This window comes from Tenrec ecaudatus, chromosome 6 (genome assembly GCF_050624435.1).
Source record: "Tenrec ecaudatus isolate mTenEca1 chromosome 6, mTenEca1.hap1, whole genome shotgun sequence".
NCBI classification, from domain to species: domain Eukaryota; kingdom Metazoa; phylum Chordata; class Mammalia; order Afrosoricida; family Tenrecidae; genus Tenrec; species Tenrec ecaudatus.
In genome coordinates this window covers 9244251-9268089 of record NC_134535.1, presented here as the reverse complement: position 1 = coordinate 9268089, position 23839 = coordinate 9244251, and the positions used below count along the sequence as shown (strand labels likewise).

At 61.3% G+C, this 23839-nt stretch overlaps 1 protein-coding gene across 1 annotated transcript in view; it reads right to left on the bottom strand.

Annotated features, from left to right (window-relative positions):
- MGAT3 (beta-1,4-mannosyl-glycoprotein 4-beta-N-acetylglucosaminyltransferase) overlaps positions 1-20491 on the bottom strand; it is a 37305-nt gene extending 16814 nt beyond the window's left edge. Inside the window, exon 1 of the mRNA XM_075553598.1 lies at positions 20353-20491. The gene's annotated coding sequence lies outside the window, so the exon portion shown is untranslated. The remainder of the gene's footprint in view (positions 1-20352) is intronic.
- Positions 20492-23839: the final 3348 nt, after the last annotated feature.

Genomic DNA, 23839 nt, shown 5'->3' with positions numbered 1-23839 from the left:
GCTCAGACCGCTGCTGTCAGCCTGAGCAGGGCCTCGCCTTCTCCATCTATGAAATGGGGACAAGCATCTTTGCCCTGCTCCCCCTCCCAGGAGATCCCGAGGTGGAGACCTACCCCCAGCGAGGGCCCTGCATGCCCCGCTCCGCACCACACTGGGCCCATCTCCCTCCCCTGTGGTCAGAATTTCTTTTTAGAGGTATCAATACCGGGCTAGTCTCAAGGAGTTGGAGACTGAAGACTGAAGATGTCCCAAACGTCTCAGGTGCTATTCTGTTCCATTCCCCACAACTCCCCCACCCCTCCCCAAGGATAGTTCCCCCCCCCCCGTCCTGGGTTCTGCGAGTTATTGCTACATCTCATGGGGTGGTGGGTGCTGCTCAGTCCCAGACTTAAAAGTGAGGCAGAGGCGAGGCAGATGCAGGGTGCACAGCCAGGAACCAAAAATATCCCAACATCACAGCAGGTCTCCTTGCTTCTACCCAAGACCGGCCAGGCAAGTGGGGTCTGGCTTTCCAGGTGAGGTGGTTCGTGTTACACCTGTGTGCGGTGGTACCAGAACATACCCCATCTGAGGAAAAGAAAGGATGGTGTCTTAGTCCATAACCTTACTCAGGGGGGGTGTCTCAAAGGTGACCCCAAGGCATCAAAGGGTGTGGCTTCATCCACACCCCCTACAAAAGACAGTCTCAATCCCATCCTGGTGCTGTCCGTTAGTACCAGAGAATCCCGCCCAACGGCAGCAGCCGTTACATCATCTCCTGTCAACTTGCCCTGGTGTGGAGTCTAGCCTGTCAATCAGGTTGCAGCTTAATGACCTCATCTGGAGGCACAAAGAAGATAGCTAGCTCTCTGCTTCTCTCCCTGTGGGACATTCCTGTTGACAAGCCACACGAAGCTACGCTGATGGAGCCAGAGCCCTGGAAGTGGAGGAGCCACGTGGAGACCCACGCCTGTGCTGAGATGCTTCCACAGTCACCGGGTCCACAAGACTTTCCGCCTACTGGCCGGTGATCTCCCTGCCTTCTGCATCATTGCATGTACCGTGCTGAGTCTGAAGAGGACTTTACAGACTGGTATTGAGCCTATGGGCTACTACCAGACTTATGGACTTGATCTGGACTGGGCTGGGATGTTTCTCAATATACAATTGCTCTTTGATATAAAGCTCCCTCTCACACACATAAGTGTCTCTGGGTTTGTTTCTCTAGTCAACCTGAACTCACACAGGGGTCTCTAGGCCCCTGGCACTATAGCCCAGACTAAGCACACCCAGCAGGGTCAGGTTAACTGACCACATCTCTCCCCTCCACAGCCGTCTCCCGGCTGGCCCTCAAGCTCCCCAGGGCAGGCAGCGGGACAATGGGTGCTCTGCTCTGGGCCCCCTCGGCGTGCTCCCCACCACAGCCATGCACAGACTGTAGCTAGACCACTCCGTTCAACCCCCCACTCTGCCAATTCCTACCTGTGAGGCTCTGGCAGGTTTCACATCTAGGAAATGAGGACCCAGTACATTAACCCCACAAAGTGAGCTGAGCGCTAAATTAGAGCTACGCCATTCGCTAGCCTGCAGGAGGGGGCTCCGGCGGGCACCAGGGCTTGGAGATGGGCCCCGAGTTCTGTATCTGAGCAGCATGGGTCAGTGACAGCTGAGCAAACAGGCCTGTGGGGAACCCAGAGCCTGCCATGTGTGTGCATGTGGGATTCCATGCAGAAAGCAGGGGAGAGCTGCCACAAGATGCTGCCCCTGGCACTGCCCACCACCCTGAGTGCCCACAGCGCATTGGGCCAGGTCATCCCAGGTACAGGAGACTGACACCTGCCTATGAGGTGCAGACAAGCCCTCCCACACTGCCTCCCTGCCCCCAGCCTGCTCTAGGCTATGGGCTGCGCCTTGGAAGGTGTCAGCTGGATGGGCGCCCTTCCTGCCTCTCGCCCCTCCCCCACTGGGTGGGCTGGGAAAGCGGATAAGCCAATGGTGTCAGGATGAAGCCAGGATTTCAGGGCCAGATCAGGTGGAGTCTACAGGGGCTGCTGGGCGGCCTCCCAAGCTGACAGCTGTCAGAGGAGATGGAGATGCTGTGGAGCTCTCCGTGGTCCTGAGTTCGCCTGAGCTGACCAGGGTCCTAGCTCAGCTCGCCTCCACAGGTCCCGAGGGGCTCATGTCCTGACGACCACCTTCTCCATCCTGCCCTGTGCCCCCCCACCTGCCAGAGTGACCGCACTGCGTGCCCACCAGGGAACCACATCTCACACCTGGTAGGCACTTGGGGGGCTTCTCTCCCAGGTGAGATGGCACTCTCCCTAGCAAAGTTTGGAGGTTACCGGCACTTTCTCCTCACCCTTAGAGTCACCTCCCTGCCCTCCCCCAGGTGCAGGGTAGCAGAGGGAGCACCCTGCGGTCACTCTGTGTCCAGCCACAGCTGAGGAGGGGGAGGTCCTGGCTCGGAGCCCTGCCACCACCTTTTGGGCAACTACCCCCCCCCCCCCCCGTTTCTGAGAAGATGAGATTTAGCAGACCCTGTCGGCCTTGGTGAGGCACCTTGGTGGCGCCATGGTTAAGTGCTTGGCTGCTTACTGACAGGCCGGCATAGTCTGAACCCACCTGTGGAGCCCCAGGAGGAAGTGGGGACCTCCGCACCTGTGAGGAGCACGTGTTTGGGAACCCCGTGGAGCAGCTCTGCTCTGCCCACCAGGGCTGCTCTGAGCCGGCAGTGGAGGCTCCAGCCCCGCTCCTCCCCCGCCACCCCAGCACCTGGGAAGAAAGGGCCAGCCATCCACTTGTCAAACATCAGCCCTGAGAGTGGAGAGTTCGACTCTGACACACAGGGGGCTTCCTGAGTCAGAAAAGACGCCGACACAGGTTTCTGCTCCATCAGCCCGGCACCGGATGGGGGCACAAGGTGGGCAGGCAGGCACCAGTGGGCATCAGCATCTAGTGTTATAACAGTCAGAGGTCTGGGTCTGGATGCAACGTGGTGACTTATTAGCTGTGTGTCCCAGGCAAGTCCCTGAGCCTCTCTGAGCCTGTTTTCCTGTTCCCAGGGGTACACCGAAGACATCTGTCCCTGGGAGGGCTTGGAAACCCAGCCTTGGGCAGAGCCTGGCATGTGGCATTCAGTCAGTGCCCACTGCTTTCTCTCCTTCTACTTGGACATCCTGCCAATAGCCAGCAGCCAGGGCCACCACACTGGCCATGCTGCACCAGCGTTTGTTCTAAATGACCAAGCCACTGGGAGCCACTTCTCGCTGGCTGGTCATCACACCCTGTGGGCATTGCTCAGTGGCATCAGGTTTTGTGGACTTACGGCGAGAGCCTGGGAACCTCGGCCAGAGCCTGGGAACCTCGCTGTCCTGAGTGTCCACGCTGTGCTCCTGGGGTCAGAAGGTCAAAGTACTGCCCAGACTGTCTCCAAAGGCCAGTGCCCTGTGAAATGCCAGCCTGGCCTCTGATCGCCCGGTGCTCAGTGTGACCCCTCCCTGTCCTGTGGGCACTCAAAATGCTTTCTGCTGACCTCTGCCGGCTTCCCTGCTCAGGATCCAAGTCCCTTCCTGGGGGCTGAGGAGGCCCCAGCTCCCTGGCTTCACACCAAAGAAAGGTCCCCAACACGAGATTCCAGGATCCCAGGTGGAGGGGTGGCCACAGAACATGACTGATTCCAGAGTTCGGGGAATTTGTGGGGGCAGAGAGATGTATGGACGAGGCTGCTCCTGAAGCTGGTATCCAGCAGGCAGGGCCAGCCTGCCATGGCAGCCACTCCCCAGCCAGCGTGGCATCCAAGCCGTGGGAACATCGCCTGAGACCTGCTCCATGTCGTGCCGCTGCAGCTGCTGCGAGGGTGGAGAGCAAGTCACTGCCCCCCCACCCCCAGGGTGGGTCTGACGCTGGGCCGCCGCACACACACATGCACGCATGCACGTCTGCCCCCGTTTTGTAGGTGAGCAGATGGAGACGTCACAAGGTCAGGCTACACACCGTTTGTGCAAACGAGTCACGTGGAAACCGAGACTGAGAGCTCCTTGGTCTCCTTCACCTGCAGACCGACAGGCCCGGGCTCTGTGCCACCATCGGGCAGGTGTGGGCCAGGCAGCGACAGGCTGGTAGACCGGGGTCCCTAGAAACTGCAGATGTAGGGGTCCGATTCCGGCTGCTCGCCTGGCTGTGGACATGAGCCCCAGCCCCCAGCACGCTGCCCCGTCCCCCTGCAGAGCTCAGGTGCTAGCCCAGTCCAGCAAGGATGCCATGCGCCGCTAGTGGCTGGACAGTCCTTGCTGGCCCTGGGGCAGGTGGGAGAGCCCCCAGCCAGCCTATCCACACATGCAGAAGCCGAGGCCCAGGGCAGTGAGTCAACGCTTGGACCAGGTGGACAGTGCTGTGGAAGATGGGGTGCCAGACTGCCAGAAACCCCACTTTCCTTCAGTCCCCGCCGTCAGCTCCATCTCCCAGCTGGCTCAGCACCAGAGTGGGGCCTCACTGAAGAAGCCCTCTCCCCTCTTTCCCCGCCACCCCAAAACACACACACACACACACACACACACACAGAGCAACCTCTCCTGCCGGCTCCCCAGCCAGTCCCGAGAGCCTCCTCTCTCCAAACCCCTCCCACGCAGCCAATCCCAACCCCCTGCGGCTGCAGAAACTTTCCCACCATCAGCCTGGCAGAACTGTTTCCCAAGGCTAGACCCCACCCCCTCCTCTGCCTCCTCCAGTGGCCACCCTGGAGACCAGCTCTGGTCCCAGAGGCCCATGCACAGCATCCACACAAAACACTTCCATTCCAGAACTTTCTATTGGACAGAGGCGCTGGGGGTTCCCACTGCTCAGGAATAGCTTCACAGCAGCCCCTCCCCCACCTTTTTCCTGTTAACAAAGATCCCAACAAACCCAAACAAGTTGATTCCCTTGGGAGGGGGTAGGGGGGAAGGGACAGAGCAGAACTGCTCCAGAGGGATTCCCAGAAGGCCCATCTTCCCAGGAGCAGACGGCCTCAGCTTGTTCTCCAAGAGTGGCTGATGGGTTTGAACTGCTGACCTTGCCCTTAGCTACAGGGCCCCTGGACAACAAGGTGATGCCTCCGCGCACACAGTCCCCCTGGGAGGCGGTTGGCCTCATGTTTCTCTTGCCCATCACCTGGGTGAATCTGGGAGTGAGGTGGGCTCAAAACCCCAGACAGCCACCACGTCGCTTCCAAGTCAGAGGGACTCCGCAGAGGACAGAGCAGAGCTGCCCCGGTGGGTCTGGGGCTGTCTGTCTCTTAGGGGAGTAGAAAGCCTCCTCTTTCTCCCACGGAGCGGCTGGTGAATCCCAACTGCCACCCAGTGTGGGATCCCCTGTGCTGCGAGGGCTGCTGGGCCTTGGGACAAAGTATGGGTGGAAAGCCTGGGGAGGAAGGAGGAACGTTCCAGAATGCAGGAGGTGCCCGGCCCTGGGGTGGTCAGCAGCAGTCAGCAGTCAACAGGCCTTGCGGCTGGAGACCTGGGAGCGGGGGCGGGGGGGGGGGGCGTGCAGAAGGCCCGGGAGGAGGCTGGGCAGCCCCTGGGCAGCCCTGCTGGTGGTGAGAGCCTGGCAGCATCTCCTTGGGGCAAAACACGCCCACACACTAGAGGGCAGTGGGCACCAGGCACCAGGCACCATGCAGGTGCATGCTGGGAAGAGGGAGACTGGGGCTCTGGAGAGGAGGCCAGGGGAACCAGCCTCAGGGATGCAGACTTGTTGGCAACAGCTGTTCTCAAACCGGGGTCCCTGGAGCACCCCTAAGGTTCCTGTGTGGCCAGAGGGTGAAGGTGGTAGAGGGGCAGTGAGAAGGGCCTCTCCCGCTAACCTTGCCCTGACCTCAGTGTGGGGCCCAGGACCCAGCAAGGGAGGGAGGCTGCTGTGGCCTGGGTCACACAGTCAGTCAGGCCACTACCTGGACCAGAACCACAGTCAGAGGGCCCGGGAAGGACCTGCAGCCCAGGAAGTGAGCAGGAACTGGATGAACTTGGGGGTGGCAGACACTGGATCGGTGCCCTAGCTGCAGGCTCCAAGGCTGCCTGGGTCCCCAGGGCCAGGAGCAGAGGACACACTGGAGGACAAGCACTCACGGTGGACCACAGGGAAAGGGCTGTCCCTCCGGGCTGGGCCCTGCAGCAGGCCACCCACACCATGGCCTTCAGCTGAGACCAGGCTGAGGAGCAGCACTGAGGGAGGTGGGGACAGCGTCCTGCAGAGTGGACAGTAGCACAAAGGAATCCCCAAAGCCCAGTGTGGCCACAGGGGTGGTGGTGGCGGCAGCACACGGGGCATGATGAAGATGGTGCCTGGCTCTGCAGGAAGCCAGGCTGTGGGGACATCCTGAGATTTAGGAGGTGCAGAAGCAGGAACCACTCTGAACAGTGCCCACCACCTCTGCCACGCCGAGCCCAGGGCACCCTGCCAAGGGGCCTCTGACAGCCACGTTCCTGCCCCCGCCAGAAGCCCTCTGCTGGTCCCCCACCCTAGAGCCCTCTGTCGGTCATACACGCCCACCACCCCCAGCCTAGATCCCCCTGCCAGTCCCACATTTGCCTATCCTCTGCCGGTCGCATACTTGCCTGACCCTGAGGGCGCACATGATGGACACCAGCCACCCAGAGAGGGGTACGGAGCAGGGCACGTTGCTGCACCCTCGTCCCCAGCCTGCCGACCGACAACCCATCCAGCCATGGTGGTTGTGTGCCATGCGTCCACAAGGGTGAAGGAAGGACAGACCCCCTGGCCCCAGGCTGCGCTCCCCAGCCTTACCTGTGCAGGGTCAGAGAGAGGAGACGCTGCTAGGACAGGGTCCTGAGCCCCCCACCCCCGGACAGGGTCGGACCACATCCCAGGGTCTGCTGCCATTTCCCAGAGGAGGAGGTCAGGGCCCTGCAGCCGGGAGACAAGCCCCTGAGCTCTCCCAAGAGAGCACTGTGCCGGGGCCTACCCTGGGCTCAGCACTCCCCAACAGGCCCCCAGCCTCCAGCCACCTCCTTCAGGAGGGTTCCCAGCCTGCTCCCCTAATACCTGCCTTGGGTCCCCTGGGGTGGCAGCACCTGTCTGTGGCGGGGGCAGAGGCCCAGCTGCTAGTGCCAGCTCAGACTCCACACCCAGCTTTTATGGCGTCACAGCCAGCACCTGGCTCCACCAACACACACCATGCTCTGGCAACAGGTAGATGGTCTGGCCTGGTGCCAGCTCTGCCCTTTCATCTGGCCAGCGCACCTCATGCCCAGGGCTGAGGTCTCCTCGCTTGTACCCCGCAGGTGTGGGCACAGGTACTGAGTATATGCGTGCACCTTCGCCTGCTGCCTGACAGGTGGGAGCCCACCGGGTAGCCCATGGCCGGCCCCTCCGTCACCTGGGGCCTCTTGGAGCTGGGGACAGTGCAGAGAATGACTTTCCGCTCAAGAGGCCCTGCCATCCGTCATCTGGGAGACACCGCACAATGAATGGGCGGAGTCATGCAAATAAGGCGCACAGCCCCATCATGGGAATAAGGCCATGGAAATAAGGGGTGGTGTACAGACCCTGCCAAAGGTGGTGGTCAGTTCTGCTCTCCCGTAGGGTTTAAAGGGGTCTGGGACCCTCCCTCCCAGCTAGCAGAGCTCAGAGCACTGTGTGGAGAACCTCCTAGACCCTGGAAACCGCGCTGTGACTCAGGACAGGGCTGCAGACAGCTGGAGGCCGCAGCAGAGACAGGGTGGCGGCAGCACCCAAAGCCCAAGGCACAGGGCACAGTGGGCTTCCCTGTCACAGGGTAAGGCCATCAGGTGGGTGTGGCCACCCACAGAGAAGAGGTGGCCCGTTCATCCCATAGTTTTTGGAGCCGGTGTGCTCCAGGCATGCGCGGGCAAAGGCTGCTGAGAAGCCAGCACAGGGTAGCTCTCACTGGAGAGGCCGAGAGTCGGGCTCAGGGCTTCACTCTCCTGATAGAGCTGTGGGTCCCGAGGGCGGTCACAACCCCCGTGGGACCCTCGTGTCTCCCACTGTAACCGAGGCTCCTGGTGAGCTAGTGGTCGGTCGGATGGGTGAGTTGATGCTTGGGAAGCGCCGAGCGTATCCGAGGTAGGTGCGTGCTCACTGGGCTCGTTAGGAACCCTGAGCTGGCCGCCTCCCCGGCTCCCTGGTTTGCACTTGAGAATGGATGAGAGGGCGCTCCACAGCGGACAAGGCTCTGCCTGTGCGAGGGCTTCTTGGGGTGCAAAGGAGGGTGGTGGCACTTAGCACGTGTCACGGAACCCAGTGTTCACGGAGAACCTCTCCGGTGGGGCGGCACTAGCCACAGCTCCCGATGGAGAACTTCGGAGCCCTGGAGCGGAGAGGTTCCCTGTTGGGCCGCTAACCACCAGGTCAGCACTTGGAAACTCCCAGCCATTCGGGGGAAAAACATAGGCTTTCTACTCTCCTAAAGTCCTGGTGTCGTGCTGGTGGTGCATTGGGCTGCCATCGCGAGGTCAACAGTTCAAAACCCCCAGCTGCTCCACCGGAGAAAGACAGGGCGGGACTTTCTACTCCCGTTCGCAGTGACCGTCTCAGAAGCTCACGGGCAGCCCCACCCTGTCCGACAGGATTGCTAGGGGTCGGCATGGCACAGAAGCGGGCTTAGGGGTCACGAGGGAGGAATTAGGGACCTGAATGGCTGTTTTCCTGGGAGATCTGGTCCCAAGGGTTTGTGTGAAGAATTGCCCTCTCAGGCCCCTCCAGAAAGCGAGACCCTGAATCAGAGGCCGGGCAGGAGGCGGTGAGCAGTCCACGTCTCTCCTGTTGGAGGAGGGAGCTGCATTGGGGTCTTTGTACGAGGGACCCCAAGTTATGGAACACCCTTTCCCCTCCTTAGGCCTCTGCTAAGCCCTCGCCCCGCCTCCCTGGGGGCACCCCACCCTCCCCATGACACTGCTCCTCCGCTGGGCAGGCGCTGCGCCCGGTGCCTGAGTGGCCGTGAGTTCTAAATCTCCATCCGTTAGTGAATGGCTGTGTTCAGTTCTCAGTGTCTCATCTCTCAAATGGGTTCAGCCCTGCCCCTGGGGCAGGGGGGTGGGGCTTGAGTGAGAAACCTGGTAGGGGAGGTAGTGGGGTCTTCCCAAGGGCCTGGGGGTAGTGTGGCTTAGAGGGTTAAGGGTGAATCCCAGGAAGAGGGAAGGAGGCCAGGGTCCAGCCAGGGTCTGGTCTGGGCAGCAGAACCCACGCTAGAAACGTGTGTTTATCATTTGGGTAGATAATTAATTATTAACAGAACCCCTGGGCCGGGCGAGGAGGACAAGCCTAGCTCCCACCACTTCACAAACAGGAACAGCCTGGCCAGTGCAGGGATGGGCGCCCCAGGGGCTGGGCTCCGGCTTGCCCGCACTGACCCCATAGAAGCCGGCAGGGCCAAGCCTCCCCAAAGAAAGACACTTGCACTTAAAGCCCACCCCCCGGAGCCGCTTGCCCAGGCCTTCCCTGGTTCTTCTGGCCATGGGCAGCTCAGCCAGGAGCCCGGGGAAGAAGCACCAGGCCAGCACGATGGGCCATGGGCGAGTGCGTGACAGGACAGTCCCTTCGGGGCCCGCCAGCTGTTGTCTCAGGGCGGTTGTTCCCTCTGGGGCCTGGGCCCAAGGAGGGTCAGGGTCCGATCCTGCCCTGTCCCTTCTTGACAGGCTGTGTGATCTTGGGAAGGTGACTGGGAGTCCCCATCTGTGAGGGGACATCCTTGCCCCAACCCTTGTAGTGGCCATCCAAACTGACCCAACCCCCTGTCTCTCCAAAGACCGGGTGGGTCCCCTCACAGGGCCGCTCACTCGCTCCCCCTACCCCTATCATCATCTCCTCCCCCTCGGGCCCTCCCATCCGGAGTGTGCATCTCCGGTCTGTCTCCCCTGTCCTGTCCAGCCTGGAATGTCAACAGCACAGCAGGCGAGCAGGTCACTGAGGGCCCTGGCTCACCACTGTCTCGGCTCCGGAAGGCAACGCCCACAAACAGATGCTGAATAGCAGGGGACTCTCAAGAGAATGGTCTGGGGTGGCTGGGGTGGTTCACACCTGACAGGGTGCTCCCCACCCACCCCCACTCCCACCCCGGGGTCCAGGAGGAAGCTGCCAGCGCGCTGAGCTCAGCACCATCCAGCCCTGGCAGCCCCGGGTGGTGCCAGCCCCCTCCCTCGGAGGAGGAGGACAATGCACAAAGGGCTACTTCAGAGCTGAACTCCAGAAGGCCCTGGCTGGGGGGATTGGCGGGAGGGCAGGCCCCACCCCCGCCCTGTCCTCCGGCCTTCGAACAGTGGGCAGATGACAGGATGCCGGGGAGGAAGGGCTGGGGACACTGGGTCCAGCAGCTCCTCCCCCAGCAACTCAGGCCCTGCCAGACAGGGGTGCCCAGCACCAGGTCTGTGGGGGCCCAGGGCGGGGGCAGGAGAGGGCAGCAGGACCCAGGTACAGACAACAAGGGGAGTGGGCCCAGGCGCTAGCGTCCCAGGAGTCCTGCCTGGGTGGGGGAACGGGGGCTGGCTTGGCGAACTCGGCTGCTAGAGAGCTCACAGGGGCCCTGCTCGGACAGCTTCAGCTGCTGCTGAGAACCCTGGCCCCAGCCAGCTGGCACCGAGAGGACAGGCGATGCTCTGGGGGTGCAGGGGGAGGCTCATCCACCCAGAGCCCAATGAAGTCCTCCTCTCTCACGGAACGCCCCGCTGTCCGGCCCACTGCCTGGATCCCTTCCAGGACACGTCCCCCACCCCACCCCAACACCACCACTACCTCTCCCTGGTCCATTGTCCCACCTGGCTGAGCCAAGATGGTGCTTATCTGCACAGGTGCAGGACCTGCCTCAGGCTCCCAGCTGGGCCCTGCAGAGCCCCTTTGGACACTACCCCTCCCAGCCTGAAACCACGGCCCCCCAGAAAAAGTCCAAGGTGTTCGGGGCTCCTGTGTCATCTTAGCCTCCCACTCCTGGGCTGCACCCCCTCCAGGATGCCCTGGTTTCACCCTGTAGATAATCACGCCTGCCTCAGGCTCCAGGCCCAGAGCTGCCAGCAGGGAGACCGAATTTGGGCAGCCCTCACCTTGCAAGCAATGAGGAGACCCCTGCAGTGCCGGGCAGCCACCGACCTGGCCTGTCCAGAGAAGCCTCCCCTGCCTTGGTGATTCAGGAAATCCTGAACAGGACACAGTGATCACAGGCCACTGGCTTGGGGACAACCAAAGTAGCCCATCGCCACAGGACGGGAACGGGGCTCCCCTGGTGGCACAGTGGTAAAGGGAAAAGTTGCCAACCAGAGAGCCGGGCGGCTCAAACCCAACAGCGGCTCCGTGGGGTGAAGCTGCGTTGGTCTGCGGCCGTAAAGATCTTGGAATCGGTTCTACTTTATCTTGTAACATAGCTCCTCCCCCCGGAATTATTCAGCATCCTCCGCTCCCCTGGCAATGAGAAACGGCACCGTAGCACCATAATCCAGGATTAAGTATAGGTATCTGCTTTTTCAGCCCCCCTGGATCACCTGAGCGCCTCCCCCAACCCCCCCCAAAAAGGTGGTATCACCCACTTTGGAAAGCACTGTCCAATAGGGTCCCTCTGCCGGAATCCTCTCGAGGGCGGGACGTTTGGTCTGAGGGGGTCGCGTTTTATTTTCCTTTCTGCCACGGGGAGAAAGTGCCAAACACAGACCCCACGAACCCTCGATGACTCAGTGCCAAACACAGACCCCCTTCTCTACCAAGGTGCCCCATCAGGTCATCCTCCCAGCCCATGATGAGCACACCAAACCGGGCGGGGCAGCGCCTGGCACGCTGCTGGGCTGGGCTCTGCTGCCTGTCGAGGCCAGAGCCTCCCAGCCCCCCAGAATGTGGCTCCCCACTGAGCCCTGAGGCCTGGCCTTAGCCACCCCAGTCCTGGAAGGAATCCATACTCAGGGGCAGCTGCTCTGGGCCGGGCTCTCAGGGTCAGTTCCAGCACACTTTGGGGAGACCCGCTAAAGTGAGCAGCTACTTGGTGCCAGGCATGGGGTCAGGGAACAAAGGTGGTGGGGAGAGGGGAGGACAGACCCCGCCCCCTACACCCACACACACTCAGGATTGGAGCCTGAGCTGATTACAAGTCACACACCTCAGGTGACTGTGACCATCTTTGCAGAAGGGAAGCCAGGAGGGGCTCTGGGAACAATGCCCTAAGCACTAGGATTGAGGGGGGACCAGGCGGCTGGCTCAGCCTGGGCACCCTCTGGCTGGAGTGGTGGGGTGGCCTTCAGGCTTCTGAAGGGGTATGGGCAGCCTTTGGGGGTGCGAGGAGCATTTCTGGGCAAGGCCCAGCGGCCAGCAACTATACGGTTGGAGTGTGTGGCAGGGAGGCCCCCAGATGGAGGTCAGAGGAGTGTGGATTGAACGCTCAGGTGCTTCTGTACTTGGCTTTCACAGACCCAGTTTCCAGCTGAGGCTGCGTCTGCTCTAGGGCAGTGCCTGGGGCCATCAAGTCCTGCCTGGGAGACCACACAGCTGGTCCTACAGAGTAACCCCAGGATTAGGCTGGGGGATGAGGGGGCAGCTATTTTCAGGATACCTTCTCCCCCCTCTCCCTGGGAACATAGCCAAACAAAGGGTCCATGGTCTGCTGGGCCACGTGGACCACAGCCTGAGACCAGCAGAGCCAGATGGTGACCGGCCACCAAAAGGAGAAAACTGTTAGACAAAACTCAGAGTCGTTAAAAAGAGGAGTCTTAGAGGTCTGATGGAGGCGGGCGGCACCCCTGAGACAACGGACTCCACCCCTTAGGATAGCCATTCGGCCAATCAGCAGGCAGGCCTGCAAGGTGAGCAGCCCACCACGGTGAGGAGCCTGCCACTCAGGACAGGCAGCCACAAAACCACGCAAGACAAAGACCGGGCAGGCAGCCCATGACTGGAAGCCCGAACCAGGCCGGCGCTGTCACCCTGCAGGGATGGCAGGGAGGTCACGGAGCAAACTGGCGGAGGGAAAAGTCACTGCTCCGCAAACCTTCCCCCAGACCACAACACAACGTTCCAACAGCAAGAAACCGGACTCTGACCAGGAAACGGATGCTGGATTCCACAGGTGACACGTCTGGAAGCAGGGCCCCCGGCCCCATCCCGCCGCCCCTGGCTAACGTTCCGGGTCAGTGCTCAGTTCCTCCTCCCCTAACCCCCCCCCCCAGTGGGCGTTACACACCATCGGCCTGGGTTTCCTGCCAGCACTGGGGCAGGACATGCTCCCGTGACAAGCTGTGTCCTCCATGCTGGGAGGACGGGGCACGCAGACCTGGGCAGAATGGTTCTGCTGGGGGCAGGGAGGGAGAGAGGCAGACCCGCACAGCTCTGGGCGTGCACCCTCAACACCAGAGGGAGACCCCAGTCACTGTGGCCCTGGGCCTCCATATTCCCTCTGTCGAAAGCGACCCTTCACGGGTCAAATGACCCGAAGGAATCCCGGGGCTAGGCTGCACCTGCCAGCTGCTCCCCATCTAGTCAGGGGGGGAAGCAACTCCTCGTGCCCCGACTCTGGCTCCCCCAGGTCCCACCCTGACAGGTAAACTGGCCCCTGCTTGCCCCCCAGCACTGCCCTGAGCTGCCAAGACTGGACCAGGTGTGGCTTCCTGGGAATTCTGTCCCTCTGGGACAGAAGTGAAGTCCAGTAGGAAGCAACTTCTGGTCTGGGTGGGGGTGGGTGCTCATGCCACTACACCTGAGGTGAGGGTCACCATTTCCCTCACCGTGGGGGGCTTGCTGGATGAGTTCTGGGGCTCCCTAAGCCCGGGCCAGTCCTCCCATCCCATCGTCCCACAGTCCCCTGCCTTCAGTGACTTAGACAACCGTCTGTGTAGCCATAGCCCACCGCCTGCCCTGTCCTGTGGCTGTGGTACCCTCAGGCATGCAGTACCACGTGGGTGAGTCACTCCAGGTCTCTGCTTCCAGACAGAAGGCTGTCCAGGGCAATTGCAGGCGAGCCCGTAGTACATGTTCCCATACCTGCCCCCGCCCCACCCCACCCCCTGCACGGGTTCTGACCTCAGTGGCCACACCTGCAGGCAGGCAGGTCTGATGACCAGGACCCAGGTCCCACTGAAGGGACACAATCCCAGCCCACTGGGAGGGTTGATCAGACGGCACATCCGCCTGGTCACGCCCCAGGCATGCTCTGCGATCCAGGCTCCTCTTGTGGCCCGCAGACAAGTCACCTCTCAACCTTCCACCTAAACCAGCCAACCCATGTGGGTCCTGGAAGTGGCCCCTTCACTGCTTCGAACCCAATAGGCACTTTGTGAGCAAAGGATGCGGCTGTCTGCTTCCATAAACCTTTCCAGTTCCACTCTTGTCCTCTGGGCCACCAAGTCCCAAGTGACTCCATGGTGGCGGGTTTTCTCATGAATCCCATGTGCCCAAGCCCCAGACCTGAGGTCCCAGCCCTTCCCCGCTTCCTGCATCGGCCACCACTGTTCACCTGACACGATCCACCTCACCCTGTGCCACGCATGCCCAGGGGGAAGAGGAGCATGCTTTCTAAGTACTGGCCTCGCTCAGTGCAGGACGAGGGCCTGCTTCCCCACAAGGTGCCAGAGGTGGGCAGCATGGTGTGAGGGGTGGTACGGGGGGGGGGCTGGGGAACAGGGGCTAGGAGCACAGTGGGGGTCAGTCTGAGCCACAGGGGGCCGGGAAGTGGCTTTGGCACCCGTGGGTCTCTGGGACCCCAGAACAGCATTTAAGCTGTGGGTGTCCAGATCTCTCCTGTGGGTGGGCTTCTGACTCAGCAGGGCTGGGTGAGACACAAGTGAGACACCTTATCCAAACAGCCCAGGTCCGACTGAGCACGGTTTCTGGGAGCAACGCTCCAGGCAGCAGAGGGACTTCAACCTAGATGGGAGAAGCAGCAGCTGTCACGGGCCCAAGTTCTTGGTGGGGGGCATGGTGAGGGAAACGGGGACCTAGGGGTTTGAGGGGCCTGACAAGCAACCTGGAAGGCTCTGCAGAGGTCCTCGGGGCTGGACCCGAGCTCAGCGCTGCCTCCACCCGGCGGTGTGCCCAGACCCTCAAAACTGCTGCCAAAGGGGCAGGAATCGCCGGTACCTTTGGGAGGCTGGGAGGCATAGCAGGGACACCGCTTGGAGTGCTCGGCCTGGTGCCAGGCATGTAGTAAGTGCTCGATACACGGACGAAAATTTCTATGACTCAGAGGTGGGAGGTGGGTAGCCACCTCCTGAGCCTGCCCACTCAGAGCCCCCCTTTGGCTGTTCCTTCTGGGATGGGAAGTCCCTGCGGGCCCGAGAGCGGTGCACAGGGCAGGCAGGCCTTGAGGAGACTCCCCCCCCCTCCCACCTACTGGCCTGGCCCTCACCCTCCACTCTTAGGCGATGGCCATTTTAGTGGGCACCAGTCTAGAGCCAGAAAACTCTACGTGTGTAAATCAAGAGTTATTAGGTGTTATCACCGACTTCCATTGTTCCCGCGCTCTCTTTAAACATAGCAAAGACGAAACTGTGTCCATAAGGGGAATTTCCGCTGCTGGAAGCACAAGGCCTAGTATTGGGGGCCCAGCTCACCCTGGACAGTGGGCAAGGCCTTCGCTCCTCCCTCCGCCCCGTTGTAGGCCATGTGCCCACCCTTCTGTGTTCAGAGGCTCTTTGCAGAGTGATTTCCTCCGCAGGGGCACAATAGCAAGTGGGGGTCATCTCTGCCCTTACTCATCCATCCATCCACCCGTCCCCTCCCTACCTCGCCCCCCCCCCCCAAGCGAATCCTATGGTGCTGACAACCCAGGGGAGCCCGCAGGAATGCCCAAGAACAGAGTTGCTAAAGAAAGGGCCTGGGCCTCCAGCCAGGAGTCCCTGAGCCAGTGGTGCTCCACGCCCCCCCGCATAAAGAAGAAACTGCAGTTTAATTTCCTCATCTGCTGAGGGGTGGGGTACCAGGGCACCCCCAGATTACTATTAACACCCAAGGGAAACCCAGTTCACAGCGACCCTATCTGATAGAGCTAGAGCTGGGCTGGAGGGCTTCCCCAGCAGTGATCTGTCCACTACAGCACCCCAAGGGGCTTCAAACAGTCAACCTTTCTGTCAGCAGCCAAGCACATCCCTCCGGCACCATGCGGGGACCTACTCACTGCTGTCAAGAAGATTCTGACTCACAGCGACCCAACAGGACAGGGCAGAACTGCTCCCCCTGGGAGGGGCCATGTTCTGAGACTTGACACTCCTAACGGAAGCAGATGGCCTCATCTGCTTCGAACAGCTGACCTTGCAGTTGTCAAAAGCACTGCCACCAGGGCCCAGGGATTTGAGGGCCCAGTAAGGGTTCAGACAGGCAGCCTGCACGTCCCGGACCACAGGGCTGAGCAGCATCCAGCATCCACCATCAGGGGAGGGGCACCTGGCTGATTTGGGGTGAGGACTGGATCCTGGAGGGGCCTTTGATGGGGGGCGCTATTAGGGGCCACAGGAAGGAGGGGGGTGGTGTGGATGCCCAGTAGAGGGAGCGGGATCTGAGCTTTGGGGTCTGTTGAGAGGGCCTCTCAGAGCTCTGCTGGGGTCCAGCTGGGCCTTTCTTAGCAGGACCCTAAAGCTGGGCCAAGGGGTATCCCTGAGGTGGCTGGAGTGGACTCGAGGCAGGGTCAGATGTGTGGAGGGCCCCAGAAAGGGCACTGCAAGTCCTCTGTCCCTTGGACGCTCATGTCACATAGGAAGTAGGGGTACAACGGGCAGGACACTCCTGCCTGCTGAGGGAAGAAGGAAGGTGAGGGCAGCAGCCTTGCGTGGCCTCATGCCCCAACGCCCCCTGTAAGTCCCTCTCACCTACAGCAACACGTGGCAGCTTCCTAGGCCGATCCCTGTGCCCCGTCTATGGGGCCTTTCCTCCTTGTTCAGCCACCAGTTACTGCCCATTATGGGTTACGCATGGGCCTGCTCACTGAAAGGGCCTTTGAACCCACCAGCTGCTCAGCTGGGGGGGGGGGGGTGCCGATGAGGCTTTCTGCTCCCATCAAGAATTACAGCCTCAGAACCCCACATGGGCCCTTCGGCTCTGTCCTGCAGGGTGGCTACAAGGTGGACTGGCCCTGCAGGTGGGGAGTTCATAGTTCGCTGGTTTGAATCCCCGCGAGCTGGAGCTGGCAACGCCGGTTCCCTTTGCAGAACCGTCAGCACACCATCGGACGCTTGAACCCGGCCGTGCCGGGAGCATGCACACCACAGAACTGAGCCCACATCACCGTGGTGAAGTTTTGCCTTTTTCAGAGCTGGCCGCCACTGCCCCCTGCCTGAGAACCTGGATACAGACACAGCGGCCCGGACTCATGGGACTCATGCCGCCCGTGGAACACACACACACACACACACACAGAGAGAAGGGCTTGGCAGTGAGGCGGGCAGGATGGGTCAGGCGGTTTCTTCCTGTGGAAGGGGTGGTGGGCACACTGGTACGGCGTGGAGCCCCTCAAACTGATGCTGTGGTTAGCGGCTGAGTGTGGGCCGCTCTCCCTTCTGGCAATCTTACTCATAACCAAACAGCACTGTGTCCAGCCCGCACCAGCGCCACCCTCACAGACCTGTCTGAGTTCCCACAGCCGGACCCAGCGGTCACAAGCCAAACCAAACCTGCTGCCCGGAGCCAGTGCACCTCGAGGCGGCCCAACCGAAACCATCGTTTTTTCTGGGTTGTCATGTTTCCCTGTTCGCTAAAGGTGCCTTAGTTTATTGCTGTTGAGAAGACAAAGCCAAGCACGCCATGACCGGTTCCATGCGTCTACCAGAAGTTGGCGACACTGCCTGGGCCGTGCAAATTCACCCACCCTCCTTTTTCAGAACGGTTGGCTCCTTCCTGAAGAACTTCAGTTCTCCGCCCCTGCGCCTCGGACTGGTCTTTCAAGCGGATGTTGTGAAGGTGATCCTATCGAGATAGTGCTCAAAGAGCACGGCATTCTTTCCTGGGGAAGCCAAGCTATTATTTGGCTGTGAAAACAACTTGGTGGGGAGATGTTTGGCTTAAGGGTTAGAGATTACCCCAGGCAGGGGGTTCACCTACCCTCCATGGCTCCAGAAAAGTTTGCATCGCTGAGAATTTGAAATTCTATTTTTGTGCATTCTTGGCTGTTCCCCTCTACAGAAACAGATAGACAGGTCTGTCCTGTGCAGGGGAGCTGGGAGGCAGGAGGGCGGGGCGGGGTGAGGCGGCCAACCTTTAGGTCAGCAGGGTAGTAATCACAAGCCACTGGCACCAACTGGCTGCTTTCCAACGGTACTGATCTGCATGTACTTGATATGATTACTACCAAGATCATTATCACTATCACCCCCCACTTTAGTGACAAGGAAAGTGAGGCCATGATTCCGGATGCACCGCTGGTCCCCAGCCACATAGGTAAGAAGCAGCAAGGGCCAGAATTTGAACCAGACCTCTGGATCTGGACTCCTTGCTCTTGGTCCCTGCATTTAGGGAGTTGACATGGACTGCAAGGCATGGAGGCTTTGGGGTCTGGGTCCTTGACTGGCAGACCTCACCCCCGAGCAGCGCACGGTGGGGCAGCAGATCACAAGTACGTGTAGCTAAACAAGATTCCGACCTCTTGTGGGCAGAGCCTATGGCCTGTGCACCCGGCCGCCCATCATAGCGTCCCCCACAAGGAACATCGTGTTTCTTGGCCTGAATGTCTAGAAAAACTTCTGGAAGGGAGCCCGGGGCCCTGTGTGGAGGGCTAGCACGAGATGGAGGGTGGGAGTGGGGGTGGGCTGCATCTCACAGGATGGGGACCATTAGAGGCCTTGGCCCCAGGGGGCAGAGCAGGGTCCCTCCCCAGAGGTCTGGTCACGGGTGACTGCAGGAGGGTTGGCAACTGTCACCCAGACCCCCCTGCCTCCAGAAGACCTCCTCCCAGAAGAACGTGGGGATGTGGACATGCAGCTTGCCGTTCCCATCAGCCCTCACAGGAGCCTCATGACCGCCGCCGTGAAACTCCCAAGCCCGCCAGCTGGCATCAGACGGCCCGTTTTACAGATACCGACGTAGCAGCCAGCGATTTCCGAGTACTTCTCAGGTGCCAGGTTCCCCACGCCCCATCTCACTCACTCACTCCTCTGAAAGATGGAGGAACTGAGGCTCAGAAAGCGGACTACCATCAACAAAAGGATCACAGACATGTGTCCACCAGCCTCGACCAATACTCAGAGTGGGGAGAACTGGGCAGAAGGTCCCACTCCTAGCCCCATCCTGGCAATGCAATGCTCTCGGGCGAGCGCCAGCTCCCTGGTGTGCCACCTCACCTCACTGCCACCTGTCTTCAACTCCTCCTCACTGGGGTCACTCGGAGCCTGAACACCCCCACTGTCACCTCTCCACACACACCAAGCCTTCTCATCCCCCTCACTCAGCTCATGGGGCTGCCCAGGACCCCCTTTCCCCTGGAGGCCAACTCTCCCAATGTCCTATCACCATCTCTTCCCTCACCCACCTCACTCCCCTGGGGCCTCAGGCCCCCTCTCAACCACCCACAGCAACCCAGCTCCCCGAGGAGTGGGGGGCCTCCTCCCTGTGCCTGGCCCCATGCCTGGGGAGGTGACACACTGGAGTGAGGCACCCCCTCACAGCAGCTCTGGGCTGGCGTCCCCGGAGTGGAAAGGAGAGCTGAGCAGAGAGACCACCCACTCTTTCTGAGACACCACCCCCCCTCCACCCCCTGCGGTAGTGCTTCTGCGTACACTGCTCTGGGCCATCTTCCCAGGCAGAGTCCCCGCCACCAGGGGTGACTGGGGCGCGCACCTCTGCTCCTCGTTGCTGCACCCTGACTCGGGGCCCCCACCTTAGCCCTCTCCACCGCACCCAGGCGTGCTCCCCCAGCCCCCCTTCCAGAACTCACTATTTGCATATATTTATAGCGCCCTCTTCCAGCCAGGTTCCCTCCCAGGCCCTGGGCAGGGCAGCAGGCGAGCAGAAGGCCCCCTCCCCAAGGGAAAAGACGAACCTCCTTCCCCCCAGCGGCTGCAGCCCTGGAGCCCCGCGCCCGCTCCGCACCCCGACGCTCCATGCTCGGAGCCTGGGCCTCCACCCGCAGCCGGGGTCGGAGGGTGGGGAAGGCGGGCGCCAAGGCCTTGTGCCCCCAGCCCTGCCGGAGACAGGAGAGGGGGCAGGGAGCGGGGAGGGGGGCCGGCGCAGTGCACAAAGCGGGCTCAGGCCCCGCGCCTCGGGGCGCCCCTGGCCCGAGCCGAGGAGGAGGTCGGAGGAAAGCGGAGGCACCCTCCGGGCCGGGGACAGCTCGGCGGAGCAGCGGGGAGGGGGGAGGGGGCGCCCGGCATCGCCCCCACCCTCGGCCGGCCCGCAGCTCCCGCCCCCAAAGGTCACGCTGGCGGAGGGGCTGCAGCGGGGCGCAGGGCTGGGACGCGGGGGTCAACTCACCCATCGCCCGCCGGGTCTCAGCGGCGGCGGCTCCGCGGTCCCCGGGGCCCCCGGCGGGGAGATGCTGCCGTCCGCCGCAGCCTCTCGCCCCATCCCGGGCTCCGGCGGCGGCCGCCCGGCATCCCTGGCGGAGCGGCCCGCCGGTCCCCGCCCCCACCCCGCCCCCCCGCCCCGCGGCGGCGCCCCGAGCGGCGGGCGGCGGGCTGCGGGCGGGCGCGGGGCGACGCGGGGGCCGCGCGGGGGCGGCGCGGGGGCGGCGCGGGGAGCGCTCCCGCCGGCCGGGCGCTCGGCCTCCGCCGCTCGGCCGTGGGGCTCGGGCTCCGCTCGCCGCGCCGGCCCGGGGCGCTCGCGCCGCAGGCTGGGGCTCGGGCTCGGGCTCGGGGTCCGCGCCTCCGCGTGTGCGAGCCAGCGAGGGTGTGCGCGCGCCCTGCCCGCGGCCGGTGCGTCCTGTGCGGTGGGTGTGCGCGGGGGGCGGGGCGGGTCAGCGCGCGCGCGCTCGTGTGTGTGTGTGTGTGTGTGTGTGTGTGTGTGTGTCCGCGCGCGCGTGCGCGAGGACCTGGGGGTCCAGGTCCGTGTGGCTGGCTGTGTACTCCAGTCTGCGTGTGCATGAGCGTGCAGATCTAGGTACCGTGTGGTTCCGGGGACCCGACGGAGGTGCTGCACCGTGGTGGAATACACACGTCTGTGACCGTGTGCAGACAGGCCGCGAGGTGCCTGCGGAGGACAGCTGTGACCCTGGCTCAGGTCCGCGCTGGTTTTGTGACTTATGCATGGTGCCAGGCCTGCCGCAGTGCCCACAGAGGTCCACGTGGGGTGTGGCCCTGAGAGCGCCTCCCTGATTTCTATCCTTCCCAGCTGCCATTCATGCACATGCCCAACGCGCCGTGTACAGCCACCTCGAGATGGTCGCCGACAGCCCCAGGGACACCTGAGGAGGCCCTGTCAGCCGCTACCCACCCGGAGAGCCTCCTGCCCTGCTCCTGACTGCCACCATGCTCTCCACCACCATTTCCCAGGTTGGTCTCCCTGCTCCAAGTGCTAGGTGCCTAGCCTCATCCATCCTTACCAAGCAGCCAGAACGGCCCTTCTCCATCATTCAACTGCCTGAAACTTCAGTGGCCCAACTTGTCCTCAGTTTACCTTCAGTGCCCAAGCAGGGCACAAGAAAGTTTACCTTCAGTGCCCAAGCAGGGCACAAGATTCTGCCCTCTCCTCCAGCCTCCCTCACTGGTGCACCTCTCTCTGGAAGCTCCATCTAAGGCAAGGGGCACCAAGCTTTTTTTTTTTTTTTTGGTCATGAGTCAGAGAATAAATATGTTAGGCTCTGCAGGCCATAGGTCTCTGTTGCAACTCTGCCTTCCTGGCTGATGATCAACCCTAGACAATATAGAAAGGACTGAGAGTGCCTGTGTCCCAATAAAACTTTATTTATGGACACTAACATTTGGATTTGAAAGCATTCTCAAGCATCATCAAATATTGCTCTTCTTTGGGTATTTTTTCTTCCGCCATTTGAAACGGAAATTGTCCCTGGCGCACACATGAACTGTTCTTCCCCTCCGATGTCAGCCTGCTCTTCTCCCCAACCTGCCTGACCAGCTTCCCCTCCCCAGCCTTCCCCCTGCTAACACGCACTGCCCTTCACGCCTGCTCCGAGGAAAAGGACACGACACTCCCCGCCACCAGGTCGATGAGGACTCATGAAGACCTGACAGGACAGGGTGGAACTGCCCCGGTGAGTTTCCCAGACACGGGAGTAGAAAGCCTCATCTTTCTCCCGAGGAGCAAAGCCGACTGGTGGTTTCGAACTTCAGACCTTATCAATCCTAGCCCAACACATAACCCCCTACACCTCCGAGTCCCTTGTGCCTGTTGGCACTCCCTAAAAATATCTGCAGGGGGGAAAAAAAACCAAAAAGCGTGTGCAGCGTGAGTCTAGTTGTCGCCGACTTAGTTATGCCCCTTGGTGACCCTACGTGTATCAGAAGAGAACTCACGCCACCAGGTCACCAGTGGCTGATTTTGTAGAAGAGAGGCACCCGCAGGGTGAACTTGACCCTCCGGCCACTTGGTTAGCTGCCCCGACATATGTGCATTCGTGTGGCCCCTGCAGGGGCTCCTGTGTGCATGACGTCTAAGAAGGCAGAGATCTTACATTTGGGTCTCCTGGAAATGGCCTCATTAGAGAGCACAGGACGGCTTCAGCAGGGGGCACCCGGCCACTCTCACTGGGGCACTTCCCCCACTGCCCCGCAGTGTTTTTAGGTCCTTAGAAACCCCTTGGGCCCTACCTGGGGTAGGGACCGCAAGGCTGAGGCATGGACCGACAAAGGTGGTGGCTACCGGGTCAGGAGGACTCTGGGACCCTGCCTGCTCTCTGGTCCTCTCCCAACGTCGGTCTCACCCCTCACACACACACCCCTCCTACATCTCCAGATTCCAAGCTTCTTGGGCTCACCAGGGGTGTCAGACTTGGCTGGGCCCCTAATGAAATTGGCCTGCATCTGCTCCAGGCTGCTCAGCGTACTCAGGGAGCTGTGAGTTCGCCCTCCCAGCCCAGTGAGGTGACTAGCCGCCTGCTCAGCCACACACAAGCCTCACCTCACCCCTCTAGGATATGCCCCCCACCACCCCCATTCCCACCCCTGAGTGATTGCTGACTGGGAGGAAATCAGCCTGATTCCTGTCGCCCACATGCCCCTGGCTGGCTGTCTTCCCCCACACCCCCTGGTAGCCTTCCAATAGCCTGGGCCCCAATAGGTGCGCAGCAGCTAGACACTGAATAAAATCCAACCAGCTGCCATCGAGTCGGGCTGACTCCAGGTCATAAGGACCTGATAGGACAGCGTAAAACTGCCTGTGTGGGTTCCCAAGACTGTAAGTCTTTACGGGAGTTGAAAGCCTTGTCATTCTCTGTTAGAGGGCATGTGGTTTAGAACTGCTGACCTTGTGGTTAGCAGCCCAACACGTAACTGTTGAGATGAGACACTGAGTAGCAGGGTTCTAATCCCTGACTCAAGCCATGGCGTTTTCAATGCCCCCCACGTGCACTCGAAAGGCGGCATCGATTTAGAAGGACCAGAGAGGAGTCGATGCGTTCAAACGGGGGTGCTGGCAAAGCACATGTATTGAAAGGCCCATGGGCTGCCAACAGGACCTCCAGGTCTGTCTTGGAGAGGCTTGGGCCGCCTTGGAGGGGAGAGGCACCGGAGCGGCCTAGGGGAGAGTGGGGTGGCCCTGGTGGGATGCAGCAGGGCACTTCCCGATCCCTGATCCAGCCCCTGCATGAGTGATGAGAGGATTAGACGATTTGGTTCAGGGGATTGGGAGCACGGCAGGTGAGATGAGGGGCAGCTGGTTAGGCTAGAGCAGTGGTTCTCAACCTTCCTAATGCCGTGACCCTTTCATACAGTTCCTCATGTGGTGGTGAATCCCAACCATAAGATTATTTTCATTGCTACTTCATCACTGCCATTTTGCTACTGTG